Source organism: Panthera onca, chromosome B3 (genome assembly GCF_046562875.1).
Source record: "Panthera onca isolate mPanOnc1 chromosome B3, mPanOnc1 haplotype 2, whole genome shotgun sequence".
NCBI classification, from domain to species: domain Eukaryota; kingdom Metazoa; phylum Chordata; class Mammalia; order Carnivora; family Felidae; genus Panthera; species Panthera onca.
In genome coordinates, this window is record NC_138344.1 from 67516507 (window position 1) to 67535267 (window position 18761).

General features: G+C 39.4%; 1 long non-coding RNA gene across 2 annotated transcripts in view; it reads left to right on the forward strand.

The window, feature by feature from the left end:
• LOC144616681 (uncharacterized) overlaps positions 1–17765 on the forward strand; it is a 42997-nt gene extending 25232 nt beyond the window's left edge. For both annotated transcript variants that reach the window (XR_013556241.2, XR_013556240.2), the window contains 3 exons: positions 3370–3448; positions 12953–13252; positions 14622–17765. This is a non-coding gene — a long non-coding RNA (uncharacterized LOC144616681). The remainder of the gene's footprint in view (positions 1–3369; positions 3449–12952; positions 13253–14621) is intronic.
• Positions 17766–18761: the final 996 nt, after the last annotated feature.

The following is an 18761-nucleotide window of genomic DNA, read 5'->3' on the forward strand; positions in this document are numbered from 1 at the left end:
TGAGCTGAAGTCCAACACTTAACCGACTGAGTCACTCAGGTGCCCTGCCTGTCTGTCTTCTTTTTTTTTTTTTTTTTTTTTTTTTCAACGTTTTTATTTTTATTTTTGGGACAGAGAGAGACAGAGCATGAACGGGGGAGGGACAGAGAGAGAGGGAGACACAGAATCGGAAACAGGCTCCAGGCTCTGAGCCATCAGCCCAGAGCCTGACGCGGGGCTCGAACTCACGGACCGTGAGATCGTGACCTGGCTGAAGTCGGACGCTTAACCAACTGCGCCACCCAGGTGCCCCTGTCTGTCTTCTTAATGGCAGGCTGTGTTATCCAAAGTAAGGCCAAGAGGTGACTATTTGTGCAATTTGTTTTCGGACTTGCAGACAGAGCTTGGATACGTAGGGTGAAGTCTACACACTTATACACAAGTTTCTCTGAGGTCAGTATGAATGGAAGGGTATGTGGCCCATTGAGATAAGGGGAAGGTTGGAAACAACCATTCATTTGCACATTTGCCTCAGACTCACAAATGTTAAGGATGGGCCAGCTTGTGAGAAACGCTGTCTTGCACAGAGTAGGATAGTGGAGCAAAGAAGAGTGGCTCTTCAAAGACTCTATGAGTTACTTGTGGCCATACTGGAGAACTCACTAACTGGAATGAGTGGACAATAGAAAGAGCATGGAGAAGCCTCAGACTTTTCTTCTTTGGCTCTAGTTAGATGCAAGTTTTAGACACAAAGATAATTTAAAATCTCTTGTCTGGTCTTCATATTGCCAAACTAGAGTTATGCTCTTACAGGCATAATGTGTGATATTTTATTGACAGTAATGACAATAGATTATTGAGCCTAAACTGATGCCCATGTTGACATTATTTCCTCTCTACATGTGTTGGTCCATTTACCCTCAACTCCCTCCCCACCAAAATAAAATCTTTTATAAATGTTTATTTTTATTTTTTGACAGAGAGCGAGTGAGCACAAATGGGGCATGGGCAGAGACAGAGGGGAACAGAGGATCGAAGTGGGCTCTGTGCTAAGAGCAGCAAGCCTGATGCAGGGCTTGAACCCACAAACCAAGAGATTATGACCTGAGCCAAAGTTGGACACTCAACTGACTGAGCCACCTATACCCCCCAAAATAAAATCTTAGGTAAAGCTAAACGTTAAAAAAAAAATTTAAAAAAAAAAAAGAGGGGTGCCTGGGTGGCTCAGTCGGTTGAGTGTCCGACTTCGGTTCAGGTCATGATCTCACGGTCCGTGAGTTCAAGCCCCGCATTGGGCCCTGTGCTGACAGCTCAGAGCCTGGAGCCTGTTTCAGATTCTGTGTCTCCCTCTCTCTCTCTGCCCCTCCCCTGTCCATGCTCTGTCTCTCTCTGTCTCAAAAATAAATAAACGTTAAAAAAAATCTTAGGTAAAGCAAAACAATCTCCTTGAGCCTAGCCAACCCCCAAGTAACTACCACATCTGACACCATAGTTATAATAAATGATCTATTAAGAAACATGGTAATTCCAAACTTCATTTCACTATTTCTCACATCACAGTGTTTTGTTAGGATTAGGAGTCATGATTTTGTAAATTTGGTTCTATAAATTATATTCATATGACAGCTGAGAAGGATCAAGATGGAAAAGTAAAATGGTTTAAAATGGTTTAAAATGCCCTTTAAAATGCCCCTTTTAAAATGGTTTTAGTTGTAGTTCTACCCAATTCAAAAAGTTAGCTTCAGGAAAATTCTACCCAGTTTAAAAATTAACTGGATGACATCGAACAAGTTATTCACCCTCTTGGGGACTCAATTTCTTTAACTGTAAAATGAAGAGGTTGGATTAAATGATCTCTAAATTTCCTTAAAACTCTAAGGTTTTATGATTGCCTATGATTTTCTAAGCAGTTATGCCTAGAGCTATTTAGCAGAGAAAATTGCAGAATGTGAAAACCTGTAGGACTCAGGGAAAAAATGAAAAGCCCATTCATCAGGAAATGGGGTCAAGTTAGAGAGCAAAAAGTGTAGTTGCCTGAGCAACTTGAGTCTGAAAAGAAATTATCACAGAGTTAAGCACAGGCCTGAGCCGGCCATGGAGAAAGAAAAGAATGAGAACTCCATCTTTTCCTAATGCTGTCCTGGAAGAGGAATCACAGGAGCACTGTTTGACTTCTGGGAACAAGGTGAGGTATACAAAAACCAAACACATAGATACCCAATTATAAGCTGATTACAGCTGTATCTGCTACAGCTTCCTCCCTAGTGTTTTCATCAAAGTCTGAAAGCTTGATTGCCAAATCTCCACCAGTACTTCAGGGACTACCCACAGCATGCAAATTGTCCCTCCCTCTTTCAGTATTAGAAATCCCACCCACAGTCCTACAAGTATAATGCTGTGCTGAAGCTGGGGTTTAAAGCTGGCACCAAGTCCCCGAATCCTGTTAGTGATAATATGAGGAAGTAAGACATTCAACTTTGTTGGGAAACCAAATCATGATACGGCAGACAAAAATATGAAACTGCTTGGCCACAGTGTTCAACCCAAAGCTACAAACTACTGCAGAGAATACGGAAGCTCCCCAGAAGGTGTGGCCCTTTCCTCCTGTATATATAACTAATTATATTAAGGGAAACCAATTTCACACCTGACTTTACATGCTTTGTAATTGATCAAAATGCAGACAATGGCAGGTTTGGGATGGGAAGGAAACAGCAACAAAAAACTTGTAAAATGTCAGATTTGGCTAATCTTGCTCTTATAGAAATAAAAATCGAATGTATCTCTGATAGTTGTCATATTAAAACCTGAAAATGTGAGGTATAAATATTTATTGTCAGTGAATTTCATATAAATTTCTTACGTTCAGTCACAGATTTCCTGTGAATCCAGACAATTTTCACTGTATTTATGTTTCTGAAATCTAACTCAGTTTCTTCTATGATGTGTTTTTGCAAAGCTCCTCTTCTTATAAGAATTTTTTGTTTGAACACAAAGAATACTCTAACAACTGTCTAGAAAGCAGACACCCAATATCAGCCCATCTTCTTTTTAACCTAAAAAAGGTATCATTTCTCATTAGAGGTTTGGACCTCCAGAACAGACCACTGAAATACAGGACTTTTGTGAGCACTATATAGAGAAAGAGAAACCTCTACTGTGAAGGGGCTGATGAATAGGAGAAGGAAGATTTTTCATACCATATTTTGGGCAACTTCAGCTATATTTGAGCTTTGGGAAAGTTTCATGAGCTGCTTCTTTAGGAAACTAAAAACAACCAGAGTGCCTTTAACACTGTGCCATTCTTATTCAACAAATACCTATATAGAGCTTATTATGTGCCAGGCCCTGTAAGTGCTTTACAAATACTAATCTTTGATTTTTTTATAGCAACTCTACAGAGTAGGTGATATCATCATCACTATCTCTGTCCCTATTTTAACAGATGAAGAAACTGAGGCACGAAGAGGTAAGTCATTTGCTCAAGCCCCAGAGCTAATAAGAGGCAGAATCTGGGGAGTATGACTTCAGAGCCCATGGTACCAGCTAACACACCCTCCTCTTTCCAGAGTAGGTCATTATTCGAGGCAGAGGTGGAGGCAAAGAATTAGAAAATGTCCTGGTGCCATGGCCATGTAGCAGGTCACTTCTCTAGTGTGGAAACACTGCTTTTAAATTCTAGCAACTTCCACCTCTTTAACCTGGATGGTTTTTCTCAGATCTGTGCTTCTTAGATGGTCCTACAATAAAAGATATGATGAAGCGAACACCAAGGAAAAAATTTTAAGAGTAATCTCCAGAATGATCTTGCTTAAGAAGATGAGATTGGTGAACTAAAGGGGTCAATAACAAGATATTAATGGCCCTCTTAGTCACCTTTATGATTTTCATTAAAAAATCAACAAAATGCTTTTTGTTGCTGTATTTACAGGTTAACACGAATGATTTCTCTTTGGTTTAAGAGGAAAGAAGGTATCAATTCCTACAAAATATATACTTTGGCCAAGGACATTGGAGAGCAAGGCCCTTTAAGTATGATTAAGAAGTAGTACAGGGATGTTAATCTGAAAGATTATTTAATAAAAACATAAAAAGAACCTATCTACCCATCAATAGGAGAATGGTTAAATTAAAGAACATCCAGGGGTGCCTGGGTGGCTAGCTCATTCGGTTAAGGGGCTGACTCTTGATCTTGGCTCAGGTCATGGTCTCCTGGTCATGATCTCCTGGTCATGAGATGGAGCTCCACGTCAGGCTTGGCTGGGAGCCTGTTTGGGATTCTCTTTCTCCCTTTCTCTCTCTGCCACTCCCCTGCTCGTTCTCTCTCTCTCTCTCTCCCTCTCTCTCTCTCTCTCTCTCAATAAATAAACTTAGGATGTGAAGGTGATCTGGCTGCAACATCTGTCACCCCATTGATCGCCAGGGTTGATTCCGCTGATCTGGCTGGCTAGGCAGGTGTCCCCTTCCTTCCTCACTGCTCCATGTGTGTCCCTCCCGAAGCTGCGTGCTCGGTGGAAGAGGACGACCTTCCCCAATAGAAGAAGACCGTTCTTCGGTCAAAGGTATACAAGTAGCTGCGCTCCCCTGCCAGAACCTCCAAAGAAGTTCTCAAGGTCCATTTGTAGGAGAACATAGGGTAGTCAAGCTTCCAAGACTCCAGACATATCCAAATGAGGCACTGCACATGGCAGTCTGCCTTTCTTAAAAATAATAATAATAATAATAATAATAATAAATAAACTTAGAAAAATTAAAGAACATCCATATGCAATAGAACATGAGGCAATCACTAAAAATAATCAGGTTGATCTATACATATTTCCATGAAAAGATATGTGTAACCCATTAAGTGAAGAGGGCAAACTGCAGAATGCTTTCACAGTATCATGCCATTTTTGTGAGAGAATGACACAAGAAACAATATTTGTTCTTGAATATCTGTGACCTAAGGCATGTCTGCATACAAATAGAAATGGTCTGAAAGAATACATACGAACCTCTCAAGAGTGGTTACCTCTGGGGGTGCCTGGTGGCTCAGTCAGTTAAGTGTCAGACTCAGTTTTGGCTCAGGTCATGATCTCACGGTTTCGTGAGTTCAAGCCTGGCATTGGGCTCCACACTGATGACCCGGAGCCTGCTTGCCATTCTCTCTCTCCCCATCTCTCTGCCCCTCCCCCACTCACTCCTCTCTCTGTCTTTCTCTCTCTCAAAATAAATACACTTTAATAAAAATAAATGGTTACCTCTGGAATATGTGCAGAAGGGGGAGGGGATAGTGGTGAAAAGGAGATAATCTTTTTTACTTTACAGACTTCTACTTGCTTGTGGTAGGTAAGATTCGCCAAATGCACATGAGTTAAAGCACAAGCAAGCATAAGGAAACCATTCATCAACTGGAGAAAGATTAAGAAATAGTCAATTATAAATAAGCTGTGTATCAATTTAACAAACTGCCTCCTGAGATATGTCATATAACCACTTTAGGCACTAGTCCTTCCATAATTATGCATAAATTACTGTGTTATCTTTACTAGACTCCTATTTTGCTAATGCTATGAATTGTGAGGTTTTATTTTTATCAAAACTTAAGAAAAAAAATAATAGTTTCTGAAAGACTGATAAATAAATAGTTAATGGACTGGTCTTTTATGATTTTTTCTTTTAGAACTCAAATACACATTTAGTGAACTATAACCATATTTTAGACTGATAGGATGTCAGTGTAGTATGAAAAAAACAATCTGAACTCATTTGACAAATGCAGCACACTAATGAGTTCAGACTGAATCTGGTTTTCTTGCCCAATGCTTTCAGCTCTTAGAACTTTTTGGAATTCAGAATTACATCTAAGAGATTGTGACTCATGCACTCTACTGTTTCTTTTTTTTTTTCTTTTTTTTTTTTTCTTTTTTCTGTTTAACATATACTGCTTCTTCTATCTGGAATTCCCTTTTCTCCCTGTCCAACTGGCTAACTTCAATTTAGTCTTTAAATACCATCTGTCCAGTGAACTTCAAGGTTGAAGTGTCCACTGACCAATCCCCTGTAGACAGTCCCCATCCCACAGACCTGGACACCCGTAAAGTCCCTGGAACAGCCTTGGAAGACTTGGGTAAGAATGGGGCTTAAGGGAAGCCCTATCTGGGGAAGTGATGGAGTCACAAGTATGCTTAATGTTACATATGTCAAATATATGTTGAATGAAATGTTTAAAATTTCTTAATATTGCTGCATGATTCAAGAGACAATGGGTGAGTGTACTCCTACATGACTAAAATTTGGTGGGTTTTAAACCTCTTTTGATCACCCTCTTGCACCAAACACTCACAGACGAAACATAAACAAAAATTTTTGAAAAATACTCATCTTTAATATGTGAAATGTATTCTGGCATTGTCTAGCTTATTGTAGTCAATACCACTTTCTAAAAATACTGATCAAACCCTAGAAATGTATCATTTTATACATAGTTTGAAAGACCCCAAACTGAACAATATTTGTTGACAAATGCTTGCAAACATCGTCAAACAAAGAATCAAAATGTTAACCAAAACTGCACCCAAAGTTTAGTTAGCTTTTTGGCCACTTCCACTTTCATGTTGTTTCTCTCCATTTTCAGTAACTTGTTTGCCCAAGTAGGGGCAGAAATTCCTGTCTGAAAGTAGGATGACATCAGGTCAAAACCACAGGACGTGTGCTGAGACAGAAACCAGAACAGCCAGCCATCCGGGAGTTGGTACTGTCTTAGCCAATTTTAGATATTTGGTCACCTTATCTGAGACTACATGTAAACTCACCTATTTCAGTTTCTCAGAAGGCAGCTCTTACTGTGTAATTCAAAAAGAGTTTTTTCTGCATTCTTTAATGGTTTGGGTTAATTTTAAACAAGGGTTTATGAAATGTGAGCTGGTGCCAGAAAAATGTGGATTAATTTTTGCTGCTTCCCTAGAGAAAGTAGTGGTGTTTTTAATAATAGATTCTAGTAAAGTGTCTATATATTTTTTGAGGACTTAAAAGACAAAGCAAAATATGGGTTGAATAGAGGTTTTTCAGTGTGTGTGTAGACTAAATTGCACATGGCCTGAATGAGAAAAAAATGTTAGTAGAGACTTTTTTTGCAACAGTTCACTATTTAGGTGACCTCAAAAGAAAAGGAATTGATTATATGGATATTGTATCATTGAGGATTAATGCTATCTGCATGTGACAGAAATCCAAAATAGTGGGGAATAATGGTCTTATCTCAACTAAGATAGTATTTAGCTCTCTTGTAAAAGAGGTAGATAGTCCAGAACCGGCATGGCTCCATGATGACAAAGGACCAGGATGCCTATTGTTGCTTACTACTGGTGTTTCTGTCGATGCATTCAAATTCTAGAAATATGAAAGTAGAAGGAAGGAGACATTGCATGCCCCCTCTCTTTAAGGATATGTCCAGCAAATTGCATACACTACATCCCCTTATAGGCTATTAAACAGAATATAATCATATGACTGTAATTAGCTCCATGGAAGGTTGGGAAATGTAATCTTTATACCAGGAAACCATGTACTAAGCTAAACAGTGGAAGGTCTGTTACATGGGAAGATGGCAAGGATAGATACTAGGAAAACAAGCGGTTTTTCCCACAAGTATCCATGGCCTTGGATAAAAATAAAAAATAATAACAATAATAAAAAAACACTTTAAGCTCCATTTCTGCAGCCTTTGCCTCTCCTTCTCAATAGTCAGACTTCTCCTTGTTCTTTAATCTGTGGTTAAAGGGAATTACAAAGACCTCTAGTCAACTCAGCTTAGTTGATTACTTTACCCCTACATGGCAGAGCCTGCCATGCTAGGACAGTATGTGGATGGCTGGAACTAGAGCCAATCAAGCCCTAACCACAAGGCCAGGAAACAGGGTCTAGCCAGGAATCAGAAAGAGGGAAATGAATGCTGGGGAAGTAATCAATAAATAGCTTATCACAATGTCTAAAAGGCAGATCTAAGTTAACATGATCAAATCAAAATTCTTGATTTCTCTCCCAAATTCCACCTCCAGATGCACTACCATCCATAGTATTGTTTAATCCTTGAGCTTCTTTTCCTTCACTTTTCATAGACAATCAGGATTTGCTACACATTATGTGGGGCCCAATAAAAAATAAATTTGCAGGGACCCACATTGAAAAATTATCAAGAATTTCAAGACAGCAACAGCAGAGCATTAAACCAACTGTGGAGTCCTTCCAAGGGCGGGGCTTGATACAACTACACATGAAGTCACCCAATATATATCTATCATGAGATAATATAAAAAACATATATTGGTCTCTGTCTCCAGTTCCCGGCACACAGCTCCCAAAACTCATATAAATTCCTAAGAGATAGGAGTACTACAAGCATCTTTTGTTCTAACGAGGTGACTGAGTGTGTTTCTGGATGACTCTTGGATGAGGACTGGTCACTGGAAAGACCAAGTCATGATTAGAAGTTTGGGATTTTCAGCCCTAGTACTGAGGGCTGAGAGGCAAAAGGGCTGAAAGTAGAATTAATGATTGATCAGTCATGCCAACATGATAAAGCCTCTCTAAAATCCTAGAAGTATGGGGTTTAGAGAGCTGCCAAGTGGGTGTACACATCCATATCGGGAGGGTTACATACTCCAGCTCCATGAGAACAGAAGCTCCTTCACTAAGGGACCTCCCAGACTTTGCCCCAGATAGCTCTTGATCTGATTGTTCATTTTCTCATTTATCATATCCACTAATAAACCGGTAAATGTATGTAAGCATTTCCCTGAGTTCTGTGAGCCACCCAGGTGCCCTCAAAACATTTCTTAATTGGTAAACTTCTCTCCATCTCCATGATTACATCCTATATCTTTGGTCCTGGACTAAATGGTATTGGTCTCTTAACAAGTGTACCAGCTTTCACTTTTGTCCCTGCTTCAGTGGTGTTCAATCAGGGAAGCAGAACCACGAGGAAGGATACACACACACACACACACACACACACACACAATACCTATATAATACACATCAAAATATATTTAAAATGTATTTAAATATATAAAATGTATTTATATAAATATATTAAAATACATAAGCACTTGACTCCAAGTGAAAAAAATAAGAACAAAAAGTACAATATATTGAGCACCAAATATACTGTAGACATTGTATTACATATTTTATATTATGGCACAATAGAAAAAATATAGATTTTGGAGTCAAGACAAATCTGGATTTGAAACCTACTCCCACACTCACTAGCTGCATGACTTTGACAAGTCAACTAAACTCTAAGTCTTTATGTTTCCTAATGCATAAATAGGGACAAAAATATTTCCTTTCAAAGTTCTTGAGAAGATTAAGAAATTAGAAAGGAATCACAAGGATACTTACTGGGTTTGAGAAAAGACTAGAAGACATCACTGAGACCCTTACCACAGAGATAAAAGACTTAAAGAAGAATCAATCAGAGATGAAGAGTACAATAAATGAGATTGGAAACAGGCTTGATGCAATGAATAGCAGGCTGGAAGAAGCAGAGGAATGAATTAGTAACCTAGAAGACAAAACCTAGAAGACAAAATAATGGAAAATAATAAAGAACAAAAGAGAGAAAGAAGAATTATGCAACATGAGAATAGACTTAGAGACCTCAGTCACTCCATCAATGTGACTGATATAATGTAATATATCATATACAATATATCAATATAATATAATATAATGTTTGTATTATAGGAGTCCAAAAAGAAGAGAGAGAAAAGAAGGCAGAAAATTTCTTTCAAGAAATAATAGCTGAAAATTCCCCTAGGAGACACAGAGAACTACCATCAAAATAACACAACAGGCCAACACCAGGACAAAAACAAGAAAAAAATCTTAAAAGCAGCAAAACAAAAGAAGTCCTTAACCTACAAGGGAAAATCCATAAAGCTAGCTAGAGATCTCTGAACAGAAATTTGTCAAGCTAGAAGACAGTGGCATTATATATTCAAAGTGCTAAATGGGAAAAATCTGCAGCCAAGAATACTCTACCCAATGATAGCAAGGCTATCATTCAGAATAGAAGGAGAGATAAAGAGTGTCCCAGACAAACACAAACTAAAGGAGTTCATGACCACTACACCAGCCCTGCAAGAAATATTTTTTTTTAATTTTTCTTAATGTTTACTTATTTTAGAGAGAGACAGAGTGGGAGCAGGGGAGGGAAGAGAAAGAGGGGAGACATAGAATCCAAAGCAGGCACCAGGCTCTGAACTGTCAGCACAGAGTCCAACGTGGGACTCAAACGCATGATTTGTGAGATTATGAACTGACACTTAACTGACTGAGCCACCCAGGCACCCCAGCCCTGCAAGAAATATTAAAGGGGGCTCTTTGAGTGCAAAGGAAAGACCAAAAGTGACAAAGACAAGAAAGGATCAGAGAAAATCTCCAGAAACAATGACAAAACAAGTAATAAAAATGGCACTAAATACATATCTATCAATAATTACTTGGAATGTAAATGTACTAACTGCTCCAATCAAAAGACATAGGTGTCAGAATGCATAGGAAAAACAAGACCCATCTAAATGCTATCTACAAAAGACTGTAGACCTAAAGACACCTACAGATTGAAAGTGAAGGGTGGAGAAACATTTATGATGCAAATGGATGTCAAAAGAAAGCCAGAGTAGCAATACTCATATGGGACAAACTAGACTTTTTCATTCTTGTATTGTTTTTTTATCATGATTTTGTTTCAGGGTAGTACTGGCTTCATAGAATGATTTTGAATGTGCTCCCTCTATTCTATTATTTGTAAAATTTTGATCAATATTATCATTAATAATTTTTTGAAATGTTTGGTGGAATTCACCACTGAAATCATGTAGTCTCGGGCTTTGCTGTGCTGGGAGATTTTTTTATTCCTAATTCAACTTTCATTCTTGTTATTGGTCTAAGAAGATTCCCTATTTCTTGGATTCAAAATTCATGATTCAATCTTGGTAACTTATATGGCTTTAGCAATTATCTGGATTTTTTCCCTAAGTTATCTGATTTGTTAGTACATAACTTTATAGTAATTTATTATCACACTATGTATTTTTGTGGTATCTATTGTATTGTTTTCTATTTCCTATTTTAGTTTTTGAGTCTTCTTGTTTTGTCTTAGTTAATGTAGTTAAAGTATTGCCAATTTTGTTTATTTTTTTGGAAAAAAACAGTCATTTCTTTCTTTCAATGTTAGGTTATTGTTTATCCTGGTTTCTATTTTATTTATTTCTGATTTTTCTTTGTAATTTCCTTCCTCTACTAAATTTCAGATAAGTTTCTTCTTTTTCTAGTTTCTTGTGGTGTAATGTTTATTTGAACTTTTTTCTTAATACAGAATTTATAGCATAAAAAAATTAAAATAGAATTATGATATGATCTAGTAATTCCACTACTAGGTATTTACCCAAAGAAAATAAAAATACTAACTCAAAAAGGTATATGCACCCTTATATTTACTACAGCATTATTTACAATAGCCAAGATATGGAAGCAACCCAAATGTCCATCAATAGATGAATAGATAAAGAAGTTGTGGTATATGTAAAAATATGGAATATTACTCAGCCATAAAGAAGAATGAGATCTTGCCATTTGCAACAATATGAAGGGATCTATAGGGTATAATGCCAAGTGCAGTAAGTCAGTCAGAGAAAGACAAATACCATATCATTTCACTCATATATGGAATTTTTAGAAACAAAATAAATGAACAAACAAACAAACAAAAAAGAGACAAACAGGGCATTGTGGGTGGCTCAGTCGGTTAGGCGTCTGACTTTGGCTCAGGTCATGATTTCATGGTTTATGGGTTCGAGCCCTGCATTAGGCTCTGGGCTGACAGCTCAGAGCCTGGAGCCTGCTTCGGATTCTGTGTCTCCCTCTCTCTCTCTCTCTGCCCCTCTCCCACTCACGCTCTTTCTTTCAAAAATAAATAAATATTTTTTTTTTAAATGAGAGACAAAAAATCAGACTCTTAAACACAGAGAAGAAATGATGATTACCAGAGGGGGGTGGGGGGAATGAGTGAACTAGGTAAAGGGGATTAAGGGTACACTTACCTTGATGAGCACTGAGTAATGTATAGAATTGATGAATCACTATACTGCATACCTGAAACTAACATAACACTGTATGTTAACTATACTGGAATTAAAAAAGCAAAGGCTTTGAAGAAAAGTTAGGACATTTGAGTTTTCTTCCACAAAAAAATGGGTAACTCAAGATATTTTTAAATAGAGGATTGACACGATTTAATTGGGGTATAGTAAGACCACTCTAGTTTCTGAGTAAAACATGGAGGGAAGAGAAAAAAATTTGGATTTGGCAAATTCCAAATGAGGCTTTGTTGGAAAAATCCAGGACACAGAGAGAGAAAGTGATGATCATATTTTAATGTGAAACGTGAATGAATTTAAAGGATATTCAGAGGACATAATCAATAATAAATGAATTTTGGTTCATGTTGATTGTGAAGTTTCAGTGGGATAGCCAGGAGGAGTTACCAAATACAGAGTAGGCTATGTGGGACAGAGAAAGAATTGGGAGTAGAGCTTCAGATGTGAGAATCTAGGGCATACAGATGGTTTTCAAATTTATGAGCTTACTGTGTGCTAAACAAACCTAATAAAGTTCTGTTCTTTAAAAAATATACATATATATAATAAATATTTATATAAAATGACACATATTTCAAATATAAAATATAATTTAAATATACAAAATATATATCACATATTAAATACATAAAATGTATTTATATAAATATAATATTACACATTATATAACTATATAAATATTTAAATATAGATACATAATAAAGTATATAAATAAATTCCTATATATATGTATATATTATATATACATGAGTTTGTTATAGCGCTTTGGCCTCACACAACTATAGAAGCTGATAAAACAGTGTATGTGCCCCACACCCCCCCAGGCTCTGGCACTTAAAAGGGACAATGAATATGAAGGAGGAGAAGGAGATGTGAGAATCAACTGGAACCTGGAGGGTAAGCTTCTACACATCTACAAGGATGGACTGGAATCGGAAAGACTGTCAGTCTCTCATCACTTCCAATCCTCCAACTTGGATGAGGGCATGTGTCCCACAGGAGAAGCTGATGCCCTTAGTCATGGGACTGAATATGCTCTTGGCCCAGGACTTCGAGAAGCTGAAGGATAAAATTTGGCAGGAGCTGAAGGAGCTGTGGGCCAGATGTTGCCCCAGGCCAGGAGGGTGAGTCAGCAGATTACAACAATGTAAATCTACTACAAGAGTGCCTGTGCTCTGCTCCCATCTTCCAAGTGTAAAAACAATAGGCTACTGCTTCTTTCTACCTTCCAAATAGTGTACAGAATTGTACTTGTGGCTGCCTGGGTGGTTCAGCCGGTTAAGCATCAGACTTGGTTTCAGCTCAGGTCGTGATCTCACAACTCATTGGTTCAAGCCCTGCCATCGGGCTCTGGGCTGACAATGTGCAGACTACTTTGATTCTGTCTCTCTCCTCTCTCTCTGCCACTCCCACACTAATGCTCTCTGTCTCAAAAATAAACATTAAAAAAAAAATAATAACTCAGGCAACAACAGATGTTGGCAAGGATGCAGAGAAAGAGGATCTCTTTTGTACTGCTGGTGGGAATGCAAACTGGTGCAGCCGCTCTGGAAAACAGTACGGAAGTTCCTCAAAAAATTAAAAATAGAACTACCCTACAACCCAGCAATTGCACTATGAGGTATTTATCCAAAAGATACAGGTATGCTGTTTCGAAGGGGCACAAGCACCCCAATGTTTATAGTAGTGCTATCAACAACAGACAAAGTATGGAAAGAGCCCAAATGTCCATCGATGGATGAATGGGTAAAGAAGATGTGGTACACACACACACACACACACACACACACACACACACACACACACGTATATACAACGGAGCATTACTCGGCAATCAAAAAGAATGAAATCTTGCCATTTGCAACTACATGGATAGAACTAGAGGGTATTATCCTAAGCAAAAATAGTCAGAGAAAGACAAATATCATATGACTTCATTCACATGAGAACTTTAAGATACAAAACAGATGAACGTAAGGGAAGGGAAGCAAAAATAATACAAAAACAGGGAGGCGAACAAAACAAAAGATTCTTAAATAAGGAGAACAAACAGAGGGTTACTGGAGAGGTTGTGGGAGGGGGGATGGGCTAAATGGGTAAGGGGCATTAAGGAATCTACTCCTGAAATCATTGTTGCACTTTATGCTAACTAACTTGAATGTAAATTAAAAACAAAAAGCAAACAAAAAAATCTTTTTGTGAGGTTTGACAACTCTGAGCCATGCAGGGAAGGGAATTCTGGGAAACTTAATTCCAGCTTAGCTAAATTGACACAATGCAATCTCTCCATACTCCTTCAATTAACTCAACTTGCTGTAGGTATCATTTAAAAATTCAAATCAGACCTTCTTAAACCCTTCCAAGTGCTTTCCCTTGCATCTGGAATAAAACCCAAACCCTTTACCATGGTCTACAAGGCTACACAAGATCTGACTCCTCTGTTCTCTGAGCTCATTTAATTTTGTAACACTTCCTCCTTGAATGTCATTTCAGAGCCCCTGGCCTCCTACCAGTTCCTGAATCACAGCGAGATCATGCCTGTCTGAGGACCTTTGCACCAGCTGGATCAATTGCTTGCAACACCCTTCCCATTGATGGATCTTCATATCACTAGCTCTTTCTTATTATTCAGGTTTCAGCTCGATGTCATCTCTTTGATGCAATTTTGGAGTGGTGGTGGGGCTCTAGAGCCGATGGCCAAGAAAGAATTCTTGAGACATCTTTGGAGCAAAAAGGTGATTTTATTAAAGCATGGGGACAGGACCATGGGCAGAAAGAGCTGCACTGGGGTTGTGAGGAGTGACTGATTATATACTATGGAGTTGGGGCAAGTAAAGGCAAAGGAGAAGTTTCTGAAAGGACTTTCATATGTTAAAGAAGATACTGGAAGTCAAGTTAAGATTATTTTTTTCTCTAGTAAGGCATTAACATTAAGATTATAGGGAGCTCCTAGAGAAGTGTTATACTCTGCCTATCTCAAATATTTGTCAATGAGCTGCAGGTTATAAGGAAATTTAATTTTATCTATCATTTTCTTCTTGCCTTTGTTCCTCACATCTCTATGGAGGGGAGGGTGATATTAGGGCTCCTGGAAACTGAGTGTATAGGTTTCTGGAGATTAGGCTATCGATAAATTGCCTTTTTCTTGTAATTTACTAAGACATCTGTAAACTGATGGAGACTCATGTCCCGCATGACTGTGATAATTTATTTGTGTTATTTGTTTTTCCCTTTCCTTTGTTCTTGGGCAGCCAGGAGTGCCTGAGGAATATCACACATATCCCACCTGGGGAGGGGAAGTTGTGGGGTGTTAGCTTCTGCCTTGGTCTCAGCTTGCCTTTGGCTCCCTCATCATCCTCAGAGACCCTCCCTGACTACTTAATCTAAAGAAGTCCTCATGATGTAGTTTTGGGGTGATGGGGGAGTCCAGAGCCAATGGCCAAGAAAGAATTCTTGAAGATGTCTTTGGTGCAAAAAGGTGATTTTATTACAGCATTGGGACAGGAAGAGCTGCACTGGGGTTGTGACAGGTAATTCACTATATACCCTCAGGTTGGAAGGGGATCAGGGATAGAGTAAGTCTCTAAGGTATTTTGGAAGCAAGGTTTTCAGGACATTGAGGGGCTAGCTGTTGGTAGGGAAACACCCTTTATTATTGTTTAATAAAACCTGAGTCATGAGACCCTTCAGATATATATGGGGGGGGGGCATAAGCATGGAGTATGACTGTCAGCATATATCTTGGGGCAGTTGAGATAAAGGGAGTAGACTTACAGGATCCTCAAGGTTGGGATAATGTTAAGCTAAGGTTCTCTTTTGCCCCTAGCAAAGTGTCATCATCGAGGCAGCTGAGCTCCTAGAGGGAGGTCACTCTGCCATTCTCAAGGACTTGTCAATGGGCTGTAGGCAGTAAGGGAATTTAACTTTCCATTTGCCTTAGTTTCCCACATCATCATAGCAAGCACTTAAACCCCTTTCCTTTGTTCTTGGGTAGCCAGGGGTGTCCGAGGAATATCATACATATTCCACCCAGGTGGGTGTGGGGTGCCAGCCTGTATTTTGCCCTCAGCTTGCCCCACACTCCCTCATCACTCAGACACCTCAATTTTGTCTTTGTCCCAATAGTCCTTTTATCCATCAGAAATTATCTTGTTTATTTATTGTTTCCTTATTTCCTATCTTTCCCATCACCATCACTATCAGAATGTAGGCCGTGCGTAAGAGCAAGGACTTTGCCTGTCTTGTTTCTCTGCCTGGCACATAAGTGTGCTCAATAAATGTCAAGGGAATAAATAAAAATATTTGGACTTACATCAGTTTTCAGGGCTCCAGACCCCATGAACTCCACGATCACCCCAAAAGCCTCATCATTCATATGGCCATAACAAAGGGCCACAAAATGCATGGTTTACAACAGAAATCTATTCTCATGTTCTGCAGGCTAGAAGACTGAAATCAAGGTTTCGGCAGGTCCAAGGTCCCTCTGGGGATCTGGGAGTGAATGCTTCTTTGCCCCTCCTAGCTTGTAGTAGCCTGGAGGCTCCTTGGCCTCTGACTGTGTCACTCCAGCTTCTTGTCTCCATGATAAGGGAGCATAAGGCAAGCTGACAGGCCTTAAACCACCCCCCCCAACACCCCACCCCCACCCCCAGGTGGGATATGTGTGATATTCCTCTGGTTCTCCTGGCTACCCCAGATCAAAGGAAAGGGGAAAAACCAAAGGACCTCAGTCTCCATCAGTTTACAAAAATATTAGCAAATTACAAGAAAAAGGCAGTCTTATCAAGCTCAGTTTCCTAGAGCCCCAACATCACCCCTCCATAGTGATGTGGGAAACACAGGCAGAAGGAAATGGCAGATAGAACTAAATTTCCTTATAACCTGCAGCCCATTGACAAATACTTGAGGCTGGCAGAGTAAAACTTTCTCCAGGAACTCCCTATTGTCTCAATGCTAATGCTTTGCTTGGTGGAAAACCACCTTAGCTTGACAATAGCTAGTCCTCCGCTATCCTGGGAGTCTTCTTTAGCATATGAAAATCTCACTAGAAACCTCCCCCAACTCCCAAATATATAACCAGTCTCTCCACAGGATTCCAGGGCAGTTCTTTGTCCCCATGGGTCCTGTCCCCATGCCTTAATAAAGTCATCTTTTTGCACCAAAGACGTCTTCAAGAATTCTTTCTTGGCCGTCAGCTCTTGACCCCACAAACCTCACCCACTATTACCCCAAAACCTCATTATTCACATGGCCTTCTCCTCTGCGTGTCTGTGTGTGTCTCTGTGTCCTTTTCTTCTTTTTTAAAATGTTTTATTTATTTTTGAGAAAGCGCAAGTGGGAGATGGGCAGAGAGGGACGGAGGATCTGAAGCGGGCTCTATGCTGACAGCGCCAGGGAGATGGATGTGGGGCTTGAACTCATGAACCGTGAGATCCTGACCTGAGCTGAAGTTGGACACTCAACCGACTGAGCCACCCAGGTGCCCCTCCTCTTCTTATAAGGCAAATCATCATTGGATTTAGGGCTTACCTCAAACCAAGGATCACTTACTATCAAAATCCTTAATTCTATCTGCAAAGACCCTATTTCCAAAAAAAGTCACATTTTCAGGTTCTTGGGCTTAGGACTTGAGCACATCTTTTTGGGGGGACACAATGCAACTCAGTACAGGGCTGATGAAAGATTCCTTCTATAACTGCTACTTCCACTGAGTCAGGGTCTCTCATAGATCTGAACTGGGGACTGCCTCTTAGGACCCTCAGTGAGTGTCATGTACCACAAGAAATAAAGACATTTGGGGGTAATGCAGAAAAAAAAGGATTTTCATATTCCCTGAAATAGAGGAATGACAGCTGGAATGTAGACAATGATTAATTAAAAGTTTGTAGAATCCAGGAGAGTCTGGGTGGCTCATTTGGTTAAGTGTCCCTACTTCAGCTCAGGTCTTGATCTCGCAGTTGGGTGAGTTAGAGCCCCATGTGGGGCTCCGTGCTGACAGCTCAGAGCCTGGAGCCTGCTTCAGATTCTGTGTCTCCCTCTCTCTCTGCCTCTTCCCTGCTCACACTCTGTCTCAAAAATAAATAAACATTAAAAAATAAATAAAAACAAAAAAAGCCTCAGCTCAAAGACAGTCTCCACCTGAAGCCCCAGATAGCTTTAGACATTCCTCCTCCTCCCTCCTGCCCTCTACATATCTTCTCTTATCACATTGTACTTCCTTGTACGTTGTTCTAAGCTGAAAACTACATTGACTTCAAGGACTTCATATACTAAGAAATGAATCTTTCGCACTTTTTACAGGATATGTCATTGGTTGATTGATTCATTCATATGCCAATGAATGATTAATTATATCCCCATTTTACAGATGAGGGAACTGAGATTCAGAAAGGTTAAATAACTTTTAAAAAAAAAGTTTTTTATTTATTTTTCAGAGTGAGAGTGCGAGCAGAAGGGCAGAGAGGGGGGGACAGAGGATCTGAAGTAGGCTCTGTGCTGACAGCAGTGAGCCTAACGTGGGGCTCGAACCCACGGACCCTGAGATCATGACCTGAGCCAAAGTTAGATGCTCAACCAACTGAGCCACCCCGGTGCCCCAAGGTTAAGTAACTTTTGAGGACATATACTAGTGAG